Genomic DNA, 24842 nt, shown 5'->3' on the forward strand with positions numbered 1-24842 from the left:
GGCTATATACAGTAGAGAGGCTACATACAGTAGTGAGACTACATACAGTAGTGAGGCTATATACAGTAGTGAGGCTATATACAGTAGTGAGGCTATATACAGTAGAGGCTATATACAGTAGTGAGGCTACATACAGTAGTGAGGCTATATACAGTAGAGAGGCTATATACAGTAGCGAGGCTACATACAGTAGAGGCTACATACAGTAGAGGCTATATACAGTAGTGAGGCTACATACAGTAGTGAGGCTACATACAGTAGTGAGGCTACATACAGTAGCGAGGCTATATACAGTAGCGAGGCTACATACAGTAGAGAGGCTACATACAGTAGAGAGACTACATACAGTAGCGAGGCTATATACAGTAGTGAGGCTACATACAGTAGAGAGGCTACATACAGTAGCGAGGCTACACACAGTAGAGAGACTACATACAGTAGCGAGGCTATATACAGTAGCGAGGCTACATACAGTAGAGAGGCTATATACAGTAGAGAGGCTATATACAGTAGCGAGGCTACATACAGTAGCGAGGCTATACACAGTAGAGAGACTACATACAGTAGCGAGGCTATATACAGTAGTGAGGCTACATACAGTAGAGAGGCTATATACAGTAGAGAGGCTATATACAGTAGCGAGGCTACATACAGTAGAGAGGCTATATACAGTAGTGAGGCTACATACAGTAGAGAGGTTATACACAGTAGAGAGACTATATACAGTAGTGAGGCTACATACAGTAGAGGGGCTATATACAGTAGAGGGGCTATATACAGTAGACAGGCTATATAGAGAGGCTATACACAGTAGAGAGACTACATACAGTAGCGAGGCTATATACAGTAGTGAGGCTACATACAGTAGAGAGGCTATATACAGTAGAGAGGCTATATACAGTAGCGAGGCTACATACAGTAGCGAGGCTATACACAGTAGAGAGACTACATACAGTAGCGAGGCTATATACAGTAGTGAGGCTGTATACAGTAGAGAGGTTATATACAGTAGAGAGGTTATACACAGTAGTGAGGCTACATACAGTAGAGAGGTTATACACAGTAGAGAGACTACATACAGACACTGGTTAGTCAGGCTGATTGAGGTAGTATGTACTCATAGATATGGTTAAAGAGACTGTGCATACAGTGGGGCAAAAACGTATTTAGTCAGCCACCAATTGTGCAAGTTCTCCCACTGTTCATGAAGACTGTGTGGTGTATGTGGATACTGGGTGGTGAATATGGGGACTGGGTGGTGTAAATGGAGACTGGTAGTGTAAATGGAGACTGGAGGCGCGTATGGAGAATGAGTGGCATTTTGGGGGACTGGGTGGTGTATATGAGGACTGGGTGGTGTATATGAGGACTGGGTGGTGTATATGGGGACTGGGTGGTGTATATGAAGACTGGGTGGTGTATATGAGGACTGGGTGGTGTATATGAGGACTGGGTGGTGTATATGGGGACTGGGTGGTGTATATGAGGACTGGGTGGTGTATATGAGGACTGGGTGGTGTATATGAGGACTGGGTGGTTGTATATGAGGACTGGGTGGTTGTATATGAGGACTGGGTGGTGTACATGAGGACTGGGTGGTGTACATGAGGACTGGGTGGTGTACATGAGGACTGGGTGGCTGTACATGAGGACTGGATGGTGTGCATGAGGACTGGATGGTGTATATGAGGACTGGGTGGTGTATATGAGGACTGGGTGGTGTACATGAGGACTGGGTGGTGTACATGAGTACTGGGTGGTGTACATGAGGACTGGGTGGTGTACATGAGGACTGGGTGGTGTACATGAGGACTGGGTGGTGTACATGAGGACTGGGTGGTGTATATGAGGACTGGGTGGTGTATATGGGGACTGGGTGGTGTATATGAAGACTGGGTGGTGTATATGAGGACTGGGTGGTGTATATGAGGACTGGGTGGTGTATATGGGGACTGGGTGGTGTATATGAAGACTGGGTGGTGTATATGAGGACTGGGTGGTGTATATGAGGACTGGGTGGTTGTATATACATGAGGACTGGGTGGTGTACATGAGGACTGGGTGGTGTACATGAGGACTGGGTGGTGTACATGAGGACTGGGTGGTGTACATGAGGACTGGATGGTGTGCATGAGGACTGGATGGTGTATATGAGGACTGGGTGGTGTATATGAGGACTGGGTGGTGTACATGAGGACTGGGTGGTGTACATGAGTACTGGGTGGTGTACATGAGGACTGGGTGGTGTACATGAGGACTGGGTGGTGTACATGAGGACTGGGTGGTGTACATGAGGACTGGGTGGTGTACATGAGGACTGGGTGGTGTACATGAGGACTGGGTGGTGTACATGAGGACTGGATGGTGTATATGAGGACTGGGTGGTGTACATGAGGACTGGGTGGTGTACATGAGGACTGGGTGGTGTACATGAGGACTGGGTGGTGTACATGAGGACTGGGTGGTGTACATGAGGACTGGGTGGTGTACATGAGGACTGGGTGGTGTACATGAGGACTGGGTGGTGTACATGAGGACTGGGTGGTGTACATGAGGACTGGGTGGTGTACATGAGGACTGGGTGGTGTACATGAGGACTGGGTGGTGTACATGAGGACTTGTGGGAACTTTCTGACTCCATTCCAAATATTCCATTCCAGTCCTTACAATTATCCCTCCTATTGCTCCTCCCACCAGTCTCCTCTTTTGTTTGTGTATGTTCATGTGTATGTTCATTTGTGTTTGTGTGTATATATATATATGCTTGTGTGTATGTATTGTGTGTGTTTTGTGTGTGTATATATATATGTGTGTGTGTGTGTGTGTGTGTGTGTGTGTGTGTGTGTGTGTGTGTGTGTGTGTGTGTGTGTGTGTGTGTGTGTGTGTGTGTGTGTGTGTGTGTGTGTGTGTGTGAGGCACAGACTCACAAGGACCAAGTGAAATCGTAACATTAATCCAGGCCTGTGCTTTTTCCCTGCTTTCTTTCATTTTATACTTTAACATCTCATTCACTTTTCTCTTTTGTTCTTTCTCTTCCTGCTTGCTTCTCTCTCTCCTTTCATCGTGGCCTCTCCTTGTTTTCTCTTTTGTTCTCATCTTTATTTTGGAAAACAACTTTTAATAATTTATATTTGAATGACTACCTGCCATCCCGCCACCAAAACCCCAAAATGGCCTGTATCCCTTTACATTCAAACCCCTCCTACCTTCCAACACACCCCTGTTACCGTTATCCCCCCCACCCGCTCCAACCAAAACCCTCCTCGTCACTCCCTCCCTCACCAACACCCGCCCTCTCCTGGATCTCACATGCGACCTTTGGACCAGTCCTGATCCTGGAGAAGGTCGAGATGGAGGATCTGACCAACAAGACCCTGAAGATCACCGACTTCGGCCTGGCGAGGGAGTGGCACCGTACCACCAAGATGTCAGCCGCTGGCACCTACGCCTGGATGGCGCCCGAGGTCATCCGCTCCTCCACCTTCTCTAAAGGCAGCGATGTCTGGAGGTGGGCGGGGGCGGGGTGGGGGGGTGGGGGGGGTTGACTTAGATCTAGGCAGTCAAAGTTCTGATCTGTTCTATCTCATTTATTCAGTTCTGGATTAGATTCAGCATTATTCATCAGTATTGATTAATTTATTCAGTTCTGGATCTAGGGGTATTGATTCATTTATTCAGTTCTGGATCTAGTAAAGTATTGATTCATTTATTCAGTTCTGGAGTCATTTATTCATTTATTCAATTCTGGATCTAGTAAAGCATTGATTCATTTAATCAGTTCTGGATCTAGTAAAGTATTGATTCATTTATTCAGTTCTGGATCTAGTAAAGCATTGATTCATTTATTCAGTTCTGGATCTAGTAAAGCATTGATTCATTTATTCAGTTCTGGATCTAGTAAAGCATTGATTCATTTTTATTCAGTTCATTTATTCAGTTCTGGATCTAGTAAAGCATTGATTCATTTATTCAGTTCTGGATCTAGTAAAGCATTGAGTCATTTATTCAGTTCTGAATCTAGTAAAGCATTGATTCATTTATTCAGTTCTGGATCTAGTAAAGCATTGATTCATTTATTCAGTTCTGGATCTAGTAAAGCATTGATTCAGTTCTGGATCTAGTCATTGATTCATTTATTCAGTTCTGGATCTGGTAAAGCATTGCAGTAGTAGTATGATGACTACACCCAAATAAGGAACCAACACTGTAATTGTTTTCAACGAGAGATGATCTCGTCTTACCCTCGTCTGAAACCATAGAAACCATAGAATAACCTAATAGAATAAATAGAATAACATCAGCTCATAGAATAATAGAATAGAATCATAGAATCATAGAATCATAGAATCATAGAATAACATCAGCTCATAGAATCATAGAATCATAGAATAACATCAGCTCTGATAAGGACAGGATTTAATTCCATTGAGCTTCGTCAGCTATGCGGCATTGGAAAGGTAATTTCCGATATGCAGCAGAAGCAGGGCTTTCTATGTTGCAGCAGACTCTCATGACTTATCATTGACCATGCCATGTGGCTTGAGTCCAGCCCTTGTTTTAGTATGAAATACCTGCCTGGCTGGAGGTGTGGAGGTAGTTGGAGGCTGTGGACAGGGAGGGCCCTGTCCCTGTCTCTCTGTGGTGCCATAATGCCCCCGCCTCCCACCCCCAATATTGTTAATATTTACAATATTAACTCAATTATAATAAGAATAGTAAAGATTGTCAACAGGGTAATCAGTAACAATAATAATGAATAGTAAATGTGCACGTTAGTTGGTCTGTCAGACACTGTCTGTCATCCTATGGCAGGCAGCAATGTAGTGCGCTGCCAACCCACAGCTCTCTGCGTCCTCCCCCAACCGGACCAGTAGCCTTTCCTCATCAGAGAGGTCTTTGAAACCTCAAATTTTGGGAAATGATACTAATTGTTTGATACTTGTTAATAATGCAGCTCTGTCTCAGTGGTTGCACAGCCTTTCCTCTACAGGAAGTCATGTTTTCATGTGTCTACCCTTCTCAATGGCAAGGCTGTGCTCACTGAGTTTGTACTTTTGATCAGTAACCATGGTCAAATAGTTTGCCACGGTGTACTTTCGATTTAGGGCCAGATAGCATTGCATTTGGCTTTGTACTTGTGTTTCCCAATAAGTTATGTCGTTTTGTTTTTGACTGTGTTGTAATTTAGTTTATTCTGATTGATTGGATGTTCTGGTTCTGAGGCTTCAGTGTGTTAGTAGAACAGGTTTGTGAACTCAGGACCAGCTGGATGAGGGGACTGAGGCTTCAGTGTGTTAGTAGAACAGGTTAGTGAACTCAGCCCCAGGACCAGCTGGATGAGGGGACTCTTTTTTCTTTGCTCAGCTCTTGGCATTGCAGGGCTTGGTAATGATATGAGAGGGGGTCACTGTATTTTAGATGTTTCTAAAACTTACGTTTGTATTATTAGTGGATATTGGCCTAATTCTGCTCTGCGTGCATTGTTTGTGGTTTCCTCTGGACATGTAGGAGTATCTTGTGGAGTAACTACAATGTTGTTGATCCATCCTCAGTTGTCTCCTATCACAGCCATTAAACTCTGTAACTGTTTTAAAGTCACCCTTGTCCTCATGTTGAAATCCCTGAGCGGTTTCTTTCCTCTCCGGCAACTGAGTTAGGAAGGACGCCTGTATCCTTGTAGTGACTGGGTGTATTGATACACCATCCAAAGTGTAATTAATAACTTCACCATGCTCAAAGGGATATTCTGCTTTTATTTTTTTATTACCCATCTACCAACAGGTGCCCTTCTTTACGAGACATTGGAAAACCTCCCTGGTCTTTGGTTGAATCTCTGTTTGAAATTCACTGCTCGACTGAGGGACCTTACAGATAATTGTATGTGTGGATACAAGAGATGAGGTAGTCACTCAGAAATCATGTTGAACACTATTATTGCACACAGAGTGAATCTATGCAACTTGTGACAAGTTAAGCAGATGTTCCTGAACTTATTTAGGCTTGTCATAACAAAGGGGTTGAATACTTATTCACATTTCAGCTTTTCATTTGTAATTCATTTGTAAAAAAAAATAGAAATAATGATAATAATAATTGTGTGCAGTGACAACAACCAAAAATCTAAATTTAATCAATTTGAGAACTTTGGTCTACTTCCCTGAAATCTGGATAATTTAATTAAGCTCTGAATTGTGGACACTAACACTTCGGGCTGAGGATTGTTCTAGAATTGTGGCCAATTCATTGATGTAAATATTGAAGAGTGCAGGGCTCAGATTGCAACCCTGGCGAAGGCCCCACCCCTGGTTAAAGAATTCTGTTATTTATGTGCCAATTTTAATGCTGCACGTATTGCCAGTAGACATTGATTTAATTATGTGTTTTACCCCTGCACCACTTTCAATAACTTTGTAGAACAGTCCATTTTGGTATTATTTTGGTGGACAGGTTTATCTATCAGGGTCTCTAGGGTGTAAATATGATCGGTTGTACAATGTTTTGGTATAAATCCAATCAGGCTTTTGCTCAAGATATTGTGATTATTAAGGAATTTGTGAATTCTCTCTCTCTGTCCATCAGCTTTCTGCTCTCTGCTGTCTATTATCTCTGCTGTCTATTATCTCTATCTATTCTCTCTGCTGTCTATTATCTCTGCTGTCTATCCTCTCTGCTGTCTATTATCTCTGCTGTCTATTGTCTCTGCTGTCTATTGTCTCTGCTGTCTATTCTGAATTCTGTCATTCTGTTTCCTGCTGATACTGACAAAAGAAAGACAGAAAGAGAAATATAAGCCTAATGAAGCAAAAGGTTTCAAAATTCCGGTACCTTTCCCAAAATTCACAAGATTTCCCGAAATCCCATTTTTCTGTTTCCATAACATTCTTCCATCTCTTTCCTGATCTCTTCCTCCCGACCCTGTAGCTACGGGGTTCTTCTGTGGGAGCTGCTGACGGGAGAAGTCCCATTCAGGGGCATTGATTGTCTCGCGGTGGCATATGGAGTAGCCATGAATAAGCTGGCGTTGCCCATCCCTTCCACCTGCCCAGAGCCCTTCGCCCGTCTTATGGAAGGTGAGCTGATTTCTGTTAGGTATTCTTCAATGAGGCCAACAGCCACCTGCCCAGAGCCCTTCGCCCTTCTTATGGAAGGTGAGCTGATTTCTGTTAGGTATTCTTCAATGAGGCCAACAGCCACCTGCCCAGAGCCCTTCGCCCTTCTTATGGAAGGTGAGCTGATTTCTGTTAGGTATTCTTCAATGAGGCCAACAGCCACCTGCCCAGAGCCCTTCGCCCGTCTTATGGAAGGTGAGCTGATTTCTGTTAGGTATTCTTCAAAGAGGCCAACAGCCACCTGCCCAGAGCCCTTCACCCTTCTTATGGAAGGTGAGCTGATTTCTGTTAGGTATTCTTCAATGAGGCCAACAGCCACCTGTTTGTTGACAGAATGTACACATCGTTACCTTAATAATACAGATTATTCGATTATAAGAATATGTATATAAATAGATATATCCGTCTCCATCCTGATCCATAATAGATAGATTGATATTTGTGCAAAAATAAATGATAACTTATTTTCATTGAGGTCCTCTGTAGATCCATGGAGTGCCGTCATATATAAGCATTAAATAACTTGTATTATATCACTTTTGACCGGTAGTGATTTGATTTAGTGTATATATTTATTATATATATATAGAGAGAGAGAGATACTAACAAAACATTACATCAAAGATTTTTTATAACTAACCCAAGATAGATCACAGCATGTCGTTTCCAATGGAAACAAATGAATCATAGTGGGGCAGAACAAGCAAGAAGGTGAGCAGAGCCTAGCAGGAGCCTATTGGCGCGTTCTAGCATCTATTTGCATATTTCCGTTAAGGAACGCCTACTCTTTGAAATGCGCTTGTGCAGTAATTTAATTCGCCCTTCCATTCCATCTGAACAACGGAACTTTGGCAAAGGGTAAAATCTATAGAACTTAGTCCACTCTGTTTGTAAAATATTGTAGTTTTGGAAACCGAAAACTGTATTGAGATCAAATGTTTCATCAATGAGAACAGTAGCAGAATGTCGGCCAAAATCCATCTCCTTCTCCCACTGTCGGGCCACTGGGCTTCCTCTCACCACCATATTTGGTAGTGAGTGGAAACAGCCAACAGGAAGCTTCACATTTATCACATCCAGTGAAATATCTGTCTCATTGTTCTATCTCATCCCGTCAGTAGAGGATGCCTGGTTATTATTTGTAAATGCCTTCCTCACCGTCTTAAATAAGCATGCCCCATTCAAGAAATGTAGAACCAGGAACAGATATAGCCCTTGGTTCTCTCCAGACCGGACTGCCCTTAACCAACACAAAAACATCCTGTGGCGTTCTGCATTAGCATCGAACAGCCCCTGTGATATGCAACTTTTCAGGGAAGTTAGAAACCAATATACACAGGCAGTTAGAAAAGCCAAGGCTAGCTTTTTCAAGCAGAAATGTGCTTCCTGCAACACAAACTCAGAAAAGTTCTGGGACATTGTAAAGTCCAGGGAGAATAAGAGCACCTCCTCCCAGCTGCCCAGTGCACTGAGGATAGGAAACACTGTCACCACCGATAAATCCACTATAATTGAGAATTTCAATAAGCATTTTTCTACGGCTGGCCATGCTTTCCACCTGGCTACTCCTACCCCGGTCACCAGCACTGCACCCCCCACAGCAACTCACCCAAGCCTCTCCCATTTTAACCTTCTCCCAAATCCAGTCAGCTGATGTTCTGAAAGAGCTGCAAAACCTGGACCCGTACAAATCAGCCTGGTTAGACAATCTGGACCTTTTCTTTCTAAAATTATCTGCCGAAATTGTTGCAACCCCTATTACTAGCCTGTTCAGCCTCTCTTTGGTGTCGTCTGAGATTCCCAAAGATTGGAAAGCAGCTGCGGTCATCCCCCTCTTCAAAGGGGGGGGACACTCTTGACCCAAACTGCTACAGACCTATATCTATCCTACCATGCCTTTCTAAGGTCTTTGAAAGCCAAGTCAACAAATAGATTACCGACCATTTCGAATCCCACCATACCTTCTCCGCTATGCAATCTGATTTCAGAGCTGGTCATGGGTGCACCTCAGCCACGCTCAAGGTCCTAAACGATATCTTAACCGCCATCGGTAAGAAACAATACTGTGCAGCCGTATTTATTGACCTGGCCAAGGCTTTCGACTCTGTCAATCACCACATCCTCATCGGCAGACTCAACAGCCTTGGTTTCTCAAATGATTGCCTCGGCTGGTTCACCAACTACTTCTCAGATAGAGTTCAATGTGTCAAATCGGAGGGCCTGTTGTCCGGGCCTCTGGCAGTCTCTATGGGGGTGCCACAGGGTTAAATTCTTGGACCGACTCTCTTGTCTGTATATATCAATGATGTCGCTCTTGCTGCTGGTGAGTCTCTGATCCACCTCTACGCAGACGACACCATTCTGTATGCTTCTGGCCCTTCTTTGGACACTGTGTTAACAACCCTCAGGCGAGCTTCAAGCCATACAACTCTCCTTCCGTGGCCTCCAACTGCTCTTAAATACATGTAAAACTAAATGCATGCTCTTCAACCGATTGCTGCCTGCACCTGCCCGCCTGTCCAACATCACTACTCTGGACGGCTCTGACTTAGAATATGTGGACAACTACAAACACCTAGGTGTCTGGTTAGACTGTAAACTCTCCTTCCAGACTCACATTAAACATCTCCAATCCAAAATTAAATCTAGAATCGGCTTCCTATTTCGCAACAAAGCATCCTTCACTCATGCTGCCAAACATACCCTTGTAAAACTGACCATCCTACCGATCCTCGACTTCGGCGATGTCATTTACAAAATAGTCTCCAATACCCTACTCAACAAATTGGATGCAGTCTATCACAGTGCAATCCGTTTTGTCACCAAAGCCCCATATACTACCCACCATTGCGACCTGTACGCTCTCGTTGGCTGGCCCTCGCTTCATACTCGTCGCCAAACCTACTGGCTCCATGTCATATTCAAGACCCTGCTAGGTAAAGTCCCCCCTTATCTCAGCTCGCTGGTCATCATAGCAGCACCCACCTGTAGCACGCGCTCCAGCAGGTATATCTCTCTGTTCACCCCCAAAACCAATTCTTCCTTTGGCCGCCACTCCTTCCAGTTCTCTGCTGCCAATGACTGGAACGAACTACAAAAATCTCTGAAACTGGAAACACTTATCTCCCTCACTAGCTTTAAGAACCAGCTGTCAGAGCAGCTCACATATTACTGCAACTGTACATAGCCCATCTATAATTTAGCCCAAACATCTACCTCTTTCCCTACTGTATTTAATTTTATTTATTTATTTTGCTCCTTTGCACCCCATTATTTTTATTTCTAATTTGCACATTTCTTCCACTGCAAATCTACCATTCCAGTGTTTTACTTGCTATATTGTATTTACTTTGCCACCATGGCCTTTTTTTGCCTTTACCTCCCTTATCTCACCTCATTTGCTCACATCGTATATATAGACTTGTTTCTACTGTATTATTGACTGTATGTTTGTTTTGCTCCATGTGTAACTCTGTGTTGTTGTATGTGTCGAACTGCTTTGCTTTATCTTGGCCAGGTCGCAATTGTATTTTATTTTTATTTTATTTCACCTTTATTTAACCAGGTAGGCTAGTTGAGAACAAGTTCTCATTTGCAACTTGCGACCTGACCAAGATAAAGCATAGCAGTGTGAACAGACAACACAGAGTTACACATGGAGTAAACAATTAACAAGTCAATAACACAGTAGAAAAAAGGGGAGTCTATATACAATGTGTGCAAAAGGCATGAGGAGGTAGGCGAATAATTACAATATTGCAGATTAACACTGGAGTGATAAATGATCAGATGATCATGTACAGGTAGAGATATTGGTGTGCAAAAGAGCAGAAAAGTAAATAAATAAAAACTGTGGGGATGAGGTAGGTGAAAATGGGTGGGCTATTTACCAATAGATTATGTACAGCTGCAGCGATCGGTTAGCTGCTCAGATAGCTGATGTTTGAAGTTGGTGAGGGAGATAAAAGTCTCCAACTTCAGCAATTTTTGCAATTTGTTCCAGTCACAGGCAGCAGAGTACTGGAACGAAGGCGGCCGAATGAGGTGTTGGCTTTAGGGATGATCAGTGAGATACACCTGCTGGAGCGCGTGCTACGGATGGGTGTTGCCATCGTGAACAGTGAACTGAGATAAGGCGGAGCTTTACCTAGCATGGCCTTGTAGATGACCTGGAGCCAGTGGGTCTTGCGACGAATATGTAGCGAGAGCCAGCTGACTAGAGCATACAAGTCGCAGTGGTGGGTAGTATAAGGTGCTTTAGTGACAAAACGGATGGCACTGTGATAAACTGCATCTAGTTTGCTGAGAAGAGTGTTGGAAGCAATTTTGTAGATGACATCGCCGAAGTCAAGGATCGGTAGGATAGTCAGTTTTACTAGGGTAAGCTTGGCAGCGTGAGTGAAAGAGGCTTTGTTACGGAATAGAAAGCCGACTCTTGATTTGATTTTCGATTGGAGATGTTTGATATGGGTCTGGAAGGAGAGTTTGCAGTCTAGCCAGACACCTAGGTACTTATAAGTGTCCACATATTCAAGGTCGGAACCATCCAGTGTGGTGATGCTAGACGGGCATGCGGGTGCAGGCAGCGATCGGTTGAAAAGCATGCATTTGGTTTTACTAGCGTTTAAGAGCAGTTGGAGGCCACGGAAGGAGTGTTGTATGGCATTGAAGCTCGTTTGGAGGTTAGATAGCACAGTGTCCAATGACGGGCCGAAAGTATATAGAATGGTGTCGTCTGCGTAGGGGTGGATCAGGGAATCGCCCGCAGCAAGAGCAACATCATTGATATATACAGAGAAAAGAGTCGGCCCGAGGTGAACCCTGTGGCACCCCATAGAGACTGCCAGAGGACCAGACAGCATGCCCTCCGATTTGACACACTGAACTCTGTCTGCAAAGTAATTGGTGAACCAGGCAAGGCAGTCATCCGAAAAACCGAGGCTACTGAGTCTGCCGATAAGAATATGGTGATTGACAGAGTCGAAAGCCTTGGCAAGGTCGATGAAGACGGCTGCACAGTACTGTCTTTTATCGATGGCGGTTATGATGTCGTTTAGTACCTTGAGTGTGGCTGAGGTGCACCGTGACCGGCTCGGAAACCAGATTGCATAGCGGAGAAGGTACGGTGGGATTCGAGATGGTCAGTGACCTGTTTGTTGACTTGGCTTTCGAAGACCTTAGATAGGCAAGGCAGAATGGATATAGGTCTGTAACAGTTTGGGTCCAGGGTGTCTCCCCCTTTGAAGAGGGGGATGACTGCGGCAGCTTTCCAATCCTTGGGGATCTCAGACAATATGAAAGAGAGGGTTGAACAGGCTGGTAATAGGGGTTGCGACAATGGCGGCGGATAGTTTCAGAAATAGAGGGTCCAGATTTTCAATCCCAGCTGATTTATACGGGTCCAGGTTTTGCAGCTCTTTCAGAACATCTGCTATCTGGATTTGGGTAAAGGAGAACCTGGAGAGGCTTGGGCGAGGAGCTGCGGGGGGGCCCGGACCTGAGAACTTGTTCTCAAATTGCCTACCTGGTTAAATAAATGTGAATTTTTTACAAAAAAAATCTGAATGTCAGTTTACTTTCTCCCACTGTCGGGCCACTGGGCTTCCTCTCACCACCATATTTGGTAGTGAGTGGAAACGGCCAACAGGAAGCTTCACATCCAGTTCACATTTTATCACATCCAGTGAAATATCTGTCTCATTGTTCTATCTGTGGTACATCTAAACACACCACCTTTATTAACTTCTTCTTCTTCTTCTTCTTCTCCAGACTGCTGGAGTCCAGACCCCCACCTACGACCTCTCTTCACCAGTATCCTGGACCAGCTGACATCTATAGAGGAATCGGGCTTCTTCGAGATGCCACTCGAGTCCTTCCACTCCCTGCAGGACGACTGGAAGATGGAGATTCAGGAGATGTTTGACCAGCTCAGGGTCAAGGAGAAGGTAGTGGGATTCTCAGTCAGCTTTCACAAGATCAGAGGCCTCTGTCGTGGCTGTTTCCACATTATACAATATGGGGCCCACAAGATTTTTTTGTTCTGTCTTGCCAACTTTAATGGTTGTTGAACCAGGCTATGGAGAGTGATATGCTGTAGTGTAATCTATAATCCACCCCCCCCCCCCGAAAAACAAAAAATCTGACTGCAAGTGTTAAATCTCCCCTGACCTCTAACCTTGTCTCCAGGAGCTGAGGTCGTGGGAGGAGGAGCTGAGTCGTGCTGCGCTGCAGCAGAAGAGCCAAGAGGAGGAGCTTAGGAGGAGGGAGCAGGAGCTGGCGGAGAGGGAGATCCACATCCTGGAGAGAGAGCTGAACGTTATCATCCACCAGCTATATCAGGAGAAACCCCGTGTGGAGAGCAGGCAGGGCAAGTTCAGACGCTCACGGCTCAAACTGAAGGACGGGAACAGGATCAGTCTGCCTTCAGGTACGTATTTTCATCAGTAGGACCGGGCCAGCAATCTGATGTTATTATTTATATTTATTTAGTTTATATTTATTTTTATAGTTTATATTTATTTAGTTATATATTTATATTTATTTAGTTATATATTTATTTAGTTATATATTTATATTTATTTAGTTATATATTTATTTAGTTTTATATTTATTTAGTTATATATTTATATTTATTTAGTTATATATTTATATTTATTTAGTTTAGTTATATATTTATATTTATTTAGTTATATATTTATTTAGTTATATATTTATTTAGTTATATATTTATATTTATTTAGTTATATATATTATTTAGTTTAGTTTATATTTATTTATTTATATATTTATATATTTATTTAGTTATATATTTATATTTATTTATATATATGTTTATTTAGTATATTTATATTTATTTATTGTTATATTAGTTATTTATATTTATTTAGTTTATATTTTTTAGTTATATATTTATTTATTATATGTTTATATAGTTATATATTTATTTAGTTATATATTTTATATTTATTTATTTAGTTATATATTTATATTTATTTAGTTATATATTTATTTAGTTATTATATTTATATATATTTATTTAGTTATATATTTATATAGTTATATATTTATTTAGTTATATATTTATATTTATTTAGTTATATATTTATTTATTTAGTTATATATTTATTTAGTTATATATTTATTTATTATATATTTATTTAGTTATATATTTATATTTATTTAGTTATATATTTATATTTATTTAGTTATATATTTATTTAGTTATATATTTATATTTATTTAGTTATATATTTATTTAGTTATATATTTATATTTATTTAGTTATATATTTATATTTATACAAATTACTGAATTCACCTTATGACATCCAGTGGAACAGCCACTTTACAATAGTGCATCTAAATCATTTAAGGGGGGGGTGAGGCCTCTGTTCTCTTTATCCTATCCTAGGTATTCCTTAAAAGAGTGGGGTTTCAGGTGTCTCCCTATTGGTGATTGACTCAGCTGTCCTGAAGGCGTCGTGAGGAGTTTGTTCCACCATTGAGTATAGATTTACGCGAACAGTTTTGACTGGGCTGAGCATAACTGTACTTCCTCAGTGGTAGGGAGGCGAGCAGGCCAGAGGTGGATGAGCGCAGTGCCCTTGTTTGGGTGTAGGGCCTGATCAGAGCCTGGAGGTACTGCGGTGCCGTTCCCTCACAGCTCCGTAGGCAAGCACCATGGTCTTGTAGCGGATGCGAGCTTCAACTGGAAGCCAGTGGAGAAGCGGAGGAGCGGGGTTACGTGAAGAGAATTGGGAAGGTTTAACACCAATATATGCGGCGTTCTGGAGAGTATATTTATAGGGGTTTAATGGCACAGGCAGGAGCCCCAGAACAGCGAGTTATTATATCCAGACGGGAGATGATTTAATTGCCTGGATTAGGACTGAATGCGCCGCTTTATGTGTGAGGCAGGGTACTTACTCTGCGGATATATTAATATTTTATTAATTATATATGATGAGATGCCGACACGCATTGATGTTAGTTGAGAACGATTATATATGTTGTCCAGGATCACGCCAAGGTTCTTAGCGCTCTGGGAGGAGGACACAATGGAGTTGTATACCGTGATGGCGATTATATGGAACGGGCAGTCCTTCCCCGGGATTAATAGCAGCTCCGTCTTGCCGATTATAGCTTGAGGTGGTGATCCGATCATACACTGATATGTCTGTCGATTATATATACATGCTTAGAGATGCCGATTATATATATATTTTTATATCGAAAAGCCGGATTATATTTCATTAGTACGTGCGTGCCGATTATATTATATTAGGACGATACGCTATTATATATACATTGCTTTATATGATTTATTATAAGCTTTAAAGTTATATTTATACGATATATATAGTTATATTTTATATTTATTATATTTCTAATTTTAGTTATATTTCTATGTTTAGTTATATTTCTAATTGTTATATTTAATTTTAGTTATATTAAATTTTAGTTATATTTAGATTTAATTTATATTATATAATTTTATATACTTAATTTTAGTTATATTTAATTTTAGTTATATTTATATTTAATTATATTTATTTATATCTTTAGTTATAATTTCTCTTTAACTACTTAGTTATACTATTTATATTTAGTATATTACTATTTATTATTTATTTATATAATTTATATTTAATTATATTTTATTTATATTTATTATATTTACTATTATATAGTTATACTCACTATTTATTATATTTCCTTATTTTAAGCCTCTCTTTTATATTATACTCTCTTTTATATTAGTCTCTTTTATATTATTATATCTCTTTATATTTAATATATATTTTAATATAGTACCCCATATTTATATTTAGCTCTTTATTCGACGTAGCCAGCGGTCAGGGATGAGTTGATGAGCGAGGTGAGGTAAGGGAGAAGGTCTCCGGAAATGGTCTGGAGAAGAGAGGAGGGGATAGGGTCAAGCGGGCAGGTTGTTGGGCGGCCGGCCGTCACAAGAAGCGAGATTTCATCTGGAGAGAGAGGGGAGAAAGAGGTCAGAGCACAGGGTAGGGCAGTGTGAGCAGAACCAGCGGTGTCGTTTGACTTAGCAAACGAGGATCGGATGTCGTCGACCTTCTTTTCAAAATGGTTGACGAAGTCATCTGCAGAGAGGGAGGAGGGGGGAGGGGGAGGAGGATTCAGGAGGGAGGAGAAGGTGGCAAAGAGCTTCCTAGGGTTAGAGGCAGATGCTTGGAATTTAGAGTGGTAGAAAGTGGCTTTAGCAGCAGAGACAGAGGAGGAAAATGTAGAGAGGAGGGAGTGAAAGGATGCCAGGTCCGCAGGAGGCGAGTTTTCCTCCATTTCCGCTCGGCTGCCCGGAGCCCTATTTTATATATTATATTTATATTATTATATTATATTATATTTGAGGGTTATTATTTTTATATTATATTTATATTAGATATAGTATATTTATATATTTATATTAGCTTATATTTTATATTTATATATTTATATTAGATATATTTAATTATTATATTTATATTTATATTTATATTTATATTTATTTATATTTATTTTATATATATTTATATTATTATATATATATTATTATATATATATTTATATTATATATATTTATAGCTTATATATATATTATTATATATTTATATTATATTTAGCTTCTTATATTTATCTATATTTATATTTTTATAGTTTATATATTTATTTATTATATATTTATATTTTTATTTAGTTATATATTTACTATTATATTTAATATTATATTTATTTATTATATTTAATTTTATTATACTTTATTTAATTATTATATTTTTATATTTTTAATTTATTATATATTTATATTTACAAATGCAGGATCAGAGAGAGAGAGAGAGGCTTAGACCCCTTCAGTTTTAGTTTCATGTCCCAATATAAAACCAGCAACAAAGTTCAAATGATTGAGTGACAGGTTGGTGCAAAATCTGTACCTGTGCTGCGCTGTGTCAGCACCATGGACAGAGTGCACTGGGGGGCTATGGAAAGACCCTGGGCGGTTAGGTATGACTCCTCTGGGTTTCCATAACAAAAAAACAGAGCTCCTCCATGGTTAAATAACGTGAAAGACCTCCGCTTGTAATATTTCGATTTTATAAAGGACGGGGTCAAGTTTACAGTTGAACCTGCTTCACTGAACTGTGCCTCACGCCCCACCACTACAGAGTTGAGTTAGCCTCTTAGCTGTAACAGGCGTTAGTGTTATTCGCCATTTTCGCTTGAACCAGCTAATCTGTCACTGCCGCGATGAATATCAGAAAAGAAAACCACGAGGCCGCCATCAAGCCCGGTAGCGAGGACGCTGCCGACCTCCAGCTACGAGGCTTCAACAAGTGTCGCCAGGATAATGGCTCCACAGCCCCTGCTCCAACTGTTCCTGACGATCTTGGAACAGAGGAGCCGGCCCAGGTTAGCCTATAGAATCCTAATACCCAAGATGCATGGTTTTCTGCCCCCCCCCCCCACCCCACCCCAAAAAAACATTTCGGTTCCTGAAGATGTGGCACCTCTTGGTCAAAAGCACTCAATGGTCTCCGCATTTGAACTTTATTGTGATACTTATTGTGGTACAGCGTGATATAAACATAATTCAATATAATTCCAATGCAAGAACCCCCCCCCCAAAACATTTTTTTTAAATAAATACAAAAAACAAGTTTATCCTGGGTCTGCTCAAATTGCCCTATTCCCCATATAGTGCACTACTATAGACCAGAGCCCTATTCCCTATATAGTGGTACTACTATAGACCAGAGCCCTATTCCCTATATAGTGGTACTACTATAGACCAGGGCCCTATTCCCTATATAGTGCACTACTATAGACCAGAGCCCTATTCCCTATATAGTGCACTACTTTAGACCAGAGCCCTATGCCCTATATAGTGCACTACTTTAGACCAGAGCCCTATTCCCTATTGAGTGCACTACTTTAGACCAGGGCCCTATTCCCTATATAGTGCACTACTATAGACCAGAGCCCTATTCCCTATATAGTGCACTACTTTAGACCAGAGCCCTATTCCCTATTTAGTGCACTACTTTAGACCAGAGCCCTATTCCCTATTTAGTGCACTACTTTAGACCAGAGCCCTATTCCCTATATAGTGCACTACTATAGACCAGAGCCCTATTCCCTATAAAGTGCACTACTTTAGACCAGAGCCCTATTCCCTATATAGTGCACTACTTTAGACCAGAGCCCTATTCCCTATATAGTACTGAAGTATCGGCTTTCGGGCCAACAGGCTCAGAGACCCTCAACACTTTAGACTGTTAAATAGCCTTAAGACTGTTAAATAGCTATTAGACTGTTAAATAGCCTTAAGACTGTTAAATAGCTATTAGACTGTTAAATAGCTATTAGACTGTTAAATAGCTATTAGACTGTTAAATAGCTATTAGACTGTTAAATAGCTATTAGACTGTTAAATAGCTATTAGACTGTTAAATAGCTATTAGACTGTTAAATAGCTATTAGACTGTTAAATAGCCTTAAGACTGTTAAATAGCTATTAGACTGTTAAATAGTTATTAGACTGTTAAATAGCCTTAAGACTGTTAAATAGCTATTAGACTGTTAAATAGCTATTAGACTGTTAAATAGCCTTAAGACTGTTAAATAGCTATTAGACTGTTAAATAGCTATTAGACTGTTAAATAGCTATTAGACTGTTATATAGCTATTAGACTGTTAAATAGCTATTAGACTGTTAAATAGCTATTAGACTGTTAAATAGCTATTAGACTGTTAAATAGCTATCAGACTGTTAAATAGCTATTAGACTGTTAAATAGCTATTAGACTGTTAAATAGCCTTAAGACTGTTAAATAGCTATTAGACTGTTAAATAGCTATTAGACTGTTAAATAGCTATTAGACTGTTAAATAGCCTTAAGACTGTTAAATAGCTATCAGACTGTTAAATAGCTATTAGAATGTTAAATAGCTATTAGACTGTTAAATAGCTATTAGAATGTTAAATAGCTATTAGACTGTTAAATAGCTATTAGACTGTTAAATAGCTATTAGACTGTTAAATAGCTATTATACTTAAATAGCTATTAGACTGTTAAATAGCTATTAGACTGTTAAATAGCTATTAGACTGTTAAATAGTTATTAGACTGTTAAATAGCCTTAAGACTGTTAAATAGCTATTAGACTGTTAAATAGCTATTAGACTGTTAAATAGCCTTAAGACTGTTAAATAGCTATTAGACTGTTAAATAGCTATTAGACTGTTAAATAGCTATTAGACTGTTAAATAGCTATTAGACTGTTAAATAGCTATTAGACTGTTAAATAGCTATTAGACTGTTAAATAGCTATTAGAGTGTTAAATAGCTATTAGACTGTTAAACAGCCTTAAGACTGTTAAATAGCTATTAGACTGTTAAATAGCTATTAGACTGTTAAATAGCCTATTAGACTGTTAAATAGCTATTAGACTGTTAAATAGCTATTAGACTGTTAAATAGCCTTAAGACTGTTAAATAGCTATTAGACTGTTAAGTAGCTATGTAGACTGTTAAATAGCATTAGACTGTTAAATAGCCTGTATGTAGCCTGTAGGTAGCCTGTAGGTAGCCTGTATGAAGGCTGTATGTAGCCTGTAGGTAGCTCTGTATGAAGGCTTTATGTAGCCTGTAGGTAGCCTGTTAGACTGTTAGCCTGTATGTAGCCTGTAGGTAGCTGTAGACTGTAGGTAGCCTATGTAGGCTGTATAGCCTGTAAGACTGTAAGTAGCCTGTATGTAGCCTGTATGTAGCCTGTATGTAGCCTGTAAGTAGTATAGCCTGTAGGTAGCCTGTAAGGCTGTATGTAGCTATGTAGCCTGTAAGTAGCTATGTAGCCTGTAGGTAGCCTGTAGGTAGCCTGTATGTAGCCTGTAGGTAGCTGTTAGCCTGTTGAAGGCTATGTAGCCTGTATGTAGCCTGTAGGTAGCCTGTAGGTAGCCTGTATGAAGGCTGTATGTAGCCTGTAGGTAGCCTGTATGAAGGCTTTATGTAGCCTGTAGGTAGCCTGTATGTAGCCTGTATGTAGCCTGTAGGTAGGCTGTATGTAGCCTGTATGTAGCCTGTAGGTAGCCTGTATGTAGCCTGTATGTAGCCTGTAGGTAGCCTGTATGAAGGCTGTATGTAGCCTGTATGTAGCCTGTATGTAGGCTGTATGTAGCCTGTATGTAGCCTGTATGAAGGCTGTATGTAGCCTGTATGTAGCCTGTATGAAGCCAGCGATTTACATGACTTGTTTTATTTATATGGACATTGTTGGATTTGTTTGTGCTCTTCTGTCACCAGATTTTCAACACAAGATCACCGTGCAGGCCTCTCCCTCTCACGATCGATGCAGGAGTTTACTGGGAAGTCTCTCCAGCCCTCCCACCAGTCCCCAGGCCCCGTTACTACCACGCCTCAGAGCCATACAACGTAAACACTATATACCATTTACATTACCTTTGACCTGTAAATTATATATTTTTTTTTAGCAGAAGGTCATATCCTGAGTGACTTACAATCAGCTGATACTGTATATCCTCCTAGGTGTTGAACATATTTACAGTTCAGCGCATGTTCTGTATTTTTATTTAAACCTTTATTTAACCAGGAAGGTCTCATTGAGGTTTAAAATCTCTTTTTCAAGAGCGTCCTGGCCAGGAGAGGCAGCACCAAGTCATTACAAAAATTACAGACAAAACTACAAAAGTAATCTAGTAGAGAGATGGGTATCATTTGGAACCATTATGTATTGTTATTTAATGTTTATTTACCATGTGTAACGAAAACATCTTACTAACCTCAGCCCTCATGACAAAAAAACTAATTCCAAGTTTTTGAGTTTTTTTGGTAAATGTGAACTTCTAAAATGGAGTCTTGTTGCGTGTTTTTTGTAAATGTGAACTTCTAAAATGGAGTCTTGTTTTCCAGTGACTCCTGGAGGTGAGGGGTGTAAAGGTTGGGGCCGATTGGATGAGGAGGAAGAGAAGAGAGGCTCCAGGAAGAAAGGCCGTATCAGGGGCTCACACAGAGAACACAGTGATGATGAGAGGTGAGAGGAGGGGCGAGGCAGGGTGAGGGAGGAAGGGTCGGGTATTGAGCAAGGTGAGGGAGGGTGGGGCAGGGTGAGGGAGGGCGGGGCAGGACCAGGGCAGGGCAGGGTGAGGGAGGACCAGGGCGGGGCAGGGTGAGCGAAGACCAGGGCGTGGCAGGGTGAGGGAGGACCAGGGAGTGGCAGGGTGAGGGAGGACCAGGGTGTGGCAGGGTGAGGGAGGACCAGGGCGGGTCAGGGTGACGGAGGGCGGGGCAGGGTGAGGGAGGGCAGGACCAGGGCGGGGCAGGGTGAGGGAGGACCAGGGTGTGGCAGGGTGAGGGAGGACCAGGGTGTGGGAGGACCAGGGTGTGGCAGGGTGAGGGAGGACCAGGGCGGGGCAGGGTGAGGGAGGGCGGGGCAGGACCAGGGCAGGGCAGGGTGAGGGAGGACCAGGGCGGGGCAGGGTGAGCGAAGACCAGGGCGTGGCAGGGTGAGGGAGGACCAGGGCAGGGCAGGGTGAGGGAGGACCAGGGCGGGGCAGGGTGAGGGAGGACCAGGGCGGGCCAGGGTGAGGGAGGGTAGGGCAGGGTGAGGGAGGGCGGGGCAGGACCAGGGCGGGGCAGGGTGAGGGAGGGTGAGGGAGGACCAGGGTGAGGTAGGGCAGGACCAGGGCGGGGCAGAGTGAGGGAGGGCGGGGCAGGACCAGGGCGTCTAACCTGATCGCATACATGTTTGTGCTGTCTTGCATGCAACGACCAGTCTACAACAGACCTTAACATGCCACTATTTAGTGTTTCTCTATAGCTCTTTATCTCCTGCCCCGACCAGCAGCAAGGTCCCTCTGGAGGGAAACAGACAGAGGTCCTGCAGCGCCCCAAATCTCCGCAGGTCACCGAGACACAGCCCTGCCATACCAGGGGTACCCAGCCTCACTGAGATGGGTAAGGACTGAAATAGGATTGATACTGATAGCCTACATGCTGACCAGACTGCACGCATGTTGATTTTTGTCTACCCACACCAGACGCGATATGGACACGGAGATTGAAATATCAAAACAAACTCTGAACCAACTATATTAATTTGGGCACAGGTCGAAAAGCATTAAACATTTATGGCAATTTAGCTAGCTAGCTTGTTGTTGCTAGCTAATTTGTCCTGGGATAAACATTGGGTTGTTATTTTACCTGAAAGGCACCTCTACACTACAATTAATCCACAGATAAAAGGGTAAACTGAGTTAGTTTCTAGTAATCTCTCCTCCTTCAGGCTTCTACTTCTTCGTTGGTCTTTATATGGCGGTTGGCAACCAACTTTAAGGTGCTTTACCACCACCAACTGGACTGGAGTGTGGACCTCAGTTCATCTTTCAATCACCCACGTTGGGTATATGCTCCTAAAAACCAATGAGGAGATGGGAGAGGCGGGACTTGCAGGGCATCAAGCGTCACAAATTGAACCAAGTTCCATATTAGCGCCTGGCTACGCAGACGCTCGTTGACGCTCTCGCGAGCAGTGTGGGTGCAATGATTGAATAACATGTATATGTACATATATTTTTTTGCAACGCTCGAACACGCGACGCAAGCAGTGTGGTCAGCATGTAACAGAGCAAGGTAAGGACATGTACCTTAGCAACTATAATGTAATGTGGTGAAACCCTCTCCTCCCTGTAGAGAATGAAGACTGCTGTTACACCACTGACCCAGGGGCCAACGCATCCCCCAGCCAATCCTACCTCTGCATCCCCTTCCACAAGGAGGGGCCTGTTGCCGATGGTAACGCAGGTGGAGGCGGGGAGTACTACCCTAGTTACCGTAGCACCCAGGCCCCGGACACGCCCCCCAGTAGGAAGAGCCCTGCCGGGCGGGGGAGGTCAGAGCTGGTGCTACTGGGGTGTGGGGCCTTGCTGGCTGCAGTAGGACTGGGCTTCAATATGATGACTCTGGCCCAGCCTGGGACTGGTTCTGGGTCTGGGACTGAGGGGGCTGGGGAAAGCAGCAAGCCACCTCGCTGGGAGGGCTTCTTCCACCGTACAGGGACAGGGGGCCAGAGACGGAGCACCAGTCCCCCCACACGCAAGCTCTTCAGGCGGGGAGGGGACAAGGAGAGCCCCCTGAAGCACTCGGTTGCCACGGTGACGGAGCGTGTTGGAGGCGGACTGTTTCCGTCCTCTCTCACACTGCTGTCACTGTCGTCTGTGTCGGACTGTAATTCTACGCGGTCTCTGTTACGATCTGATAGTGAGGAACTGTTGGTCTACCGCACTGCCTCTCCCCAGGCCCCTGTTCAACCTTCTGTCCAGCCCCACACCTCTGTTCACCCCCAGCCCCAGCATGCCTCACTCAACCCCTTGGTCAACACACACCTGGAGAGCTTCAAGCGTCACCCTCGGCAGTCCCTGACCCCGACCCATCTTCCCTCCGCTCCATCCTCCTCACGCTGCCTTCACCGTACCCCTCCGACGGAGCCATCGAGACACGCTGCCCTCCAAACTATATCCACCCTTTTCCTTTACACGTCAGAGCAGCTCTGGAGCCTTCAGGTATCTTCACTGTTCTCCTACAGACGGTTTGTTGTTGATCTGCTCCAGCTATATGGCCTGATTCATCCTGTCTTAATATCCCGAGGTGTTCTACAACCCTTTTTCTTTTTCTCTATTCTCAAACAGATGGAGGTCTCAGGGGTCTAAGTGACAACGTAGCCCAGGTACCCCGGTTGCCAGATCCAAATCTGGTGTTTCCCCCTACACCGCGCCGCCGCTGCCCTCCTGAACGACCCAAAACCCTGGACTTCCTGGTTAGACCACGTCCCTCGCCACGGGTACGCTGCGACGTCTTCCTGGGCCAGTCACCTGGGCGGGGCAGAGGAGGGGGGCAGGGGAATGGAGAGTCCCCAGCCCACACCACCAGCACAGACACCCCTCCCACGGTGGAGTTTGGCAGGGACATGACCGTCCTTCCTACCCCCTTGGAGCCCCCAACACCATCCCCAAGGAGGGGACACAGTCTGGAGGCCCCGACGCCCTCACCAAGGAGGGGACACCCACTGCTAACCCATCACATGGAGCCCAGAGACATGGAGGTACTAGCCACCCCCATGGAGCCCCCTTACGCCTGCTCAACCTCCCCGCGGCGGAGGGGGGACAGTCTGCTGGACCAACAGGACGAGGAACAATGTCTGGACCCAACCCTCCCACTCTGCAAACCCGAGTCCCAGTTTCCCAAATGTTCCCCGTACCGCTACCGGCCTGGGTTCTTTTCCTAACCTGGTCCAGTCTGGGTTCTGGTCCTCCTCTGGTCCAACCTGGGTTCTGATCCTAACTCGGTCCATCTAGCGCTACCAGCTTGGGTTTTGGTCCTAACCTGGTCCCTCTCGCGCTATTGGCCTGGGTTCTGGTCCTAACCTGGTCCAGTCTGTGTTCTGGCCCTAACCTGGTCCAGCCTGGGTTCTGGTCCTAACCCAGTCTCCGTACTGCTACCAGCCTAACTTTGGATCCTCTCTTAAAAACACCAACAGAATCCTTTCCGAGTCCTAGAAATACACCCAGCCCACACTGTTGCAGAGGAGGAGGTGGGGGGAGGACTGGGTCAGACCACACTGTTGCAGAGGAGGAGAGGAGGACTGGGCCAGACCACACTGTTGCAGAGGAGGAGGGGAGGACTGGGTCAGACCACACTGTTGCAGAGG

The 24842-nt window shown here is 43.2% G+C and overlaps 1 pseudogene; it reads left to right on the plus strand.

Annotated features, from left to right (window-relative positions):
* Positions 1-24565, plus strand: part of LOC135536305 (mitogen-activated protein kinase kinase kinase 9-like) — a 73012-nt pseudogene extending 48447 nt beyond the window's left edge.
* The last annotated feature ends 277 nt before the right edge of the window (positions 24566-24842 follow it).

The sequence above is a fragment of the Oncorhynchus masou genome, unplaced genomic scaffold (genome assembly GCF_036934945.1).
Source record: "Oncorhynchus masou masou isolate Uvic2021 unplaced genomic scaffold, UVic_Omas_1.1 unplaced_scaffold_593, whole genome shotgun sequence".
Lineage (NCBI taxonomy): Eukaryota > Metazoa > Chordata > Actinopteri > Salmoniformes > Salmonidae > Oncorhynchus > Oncorhynchus masou.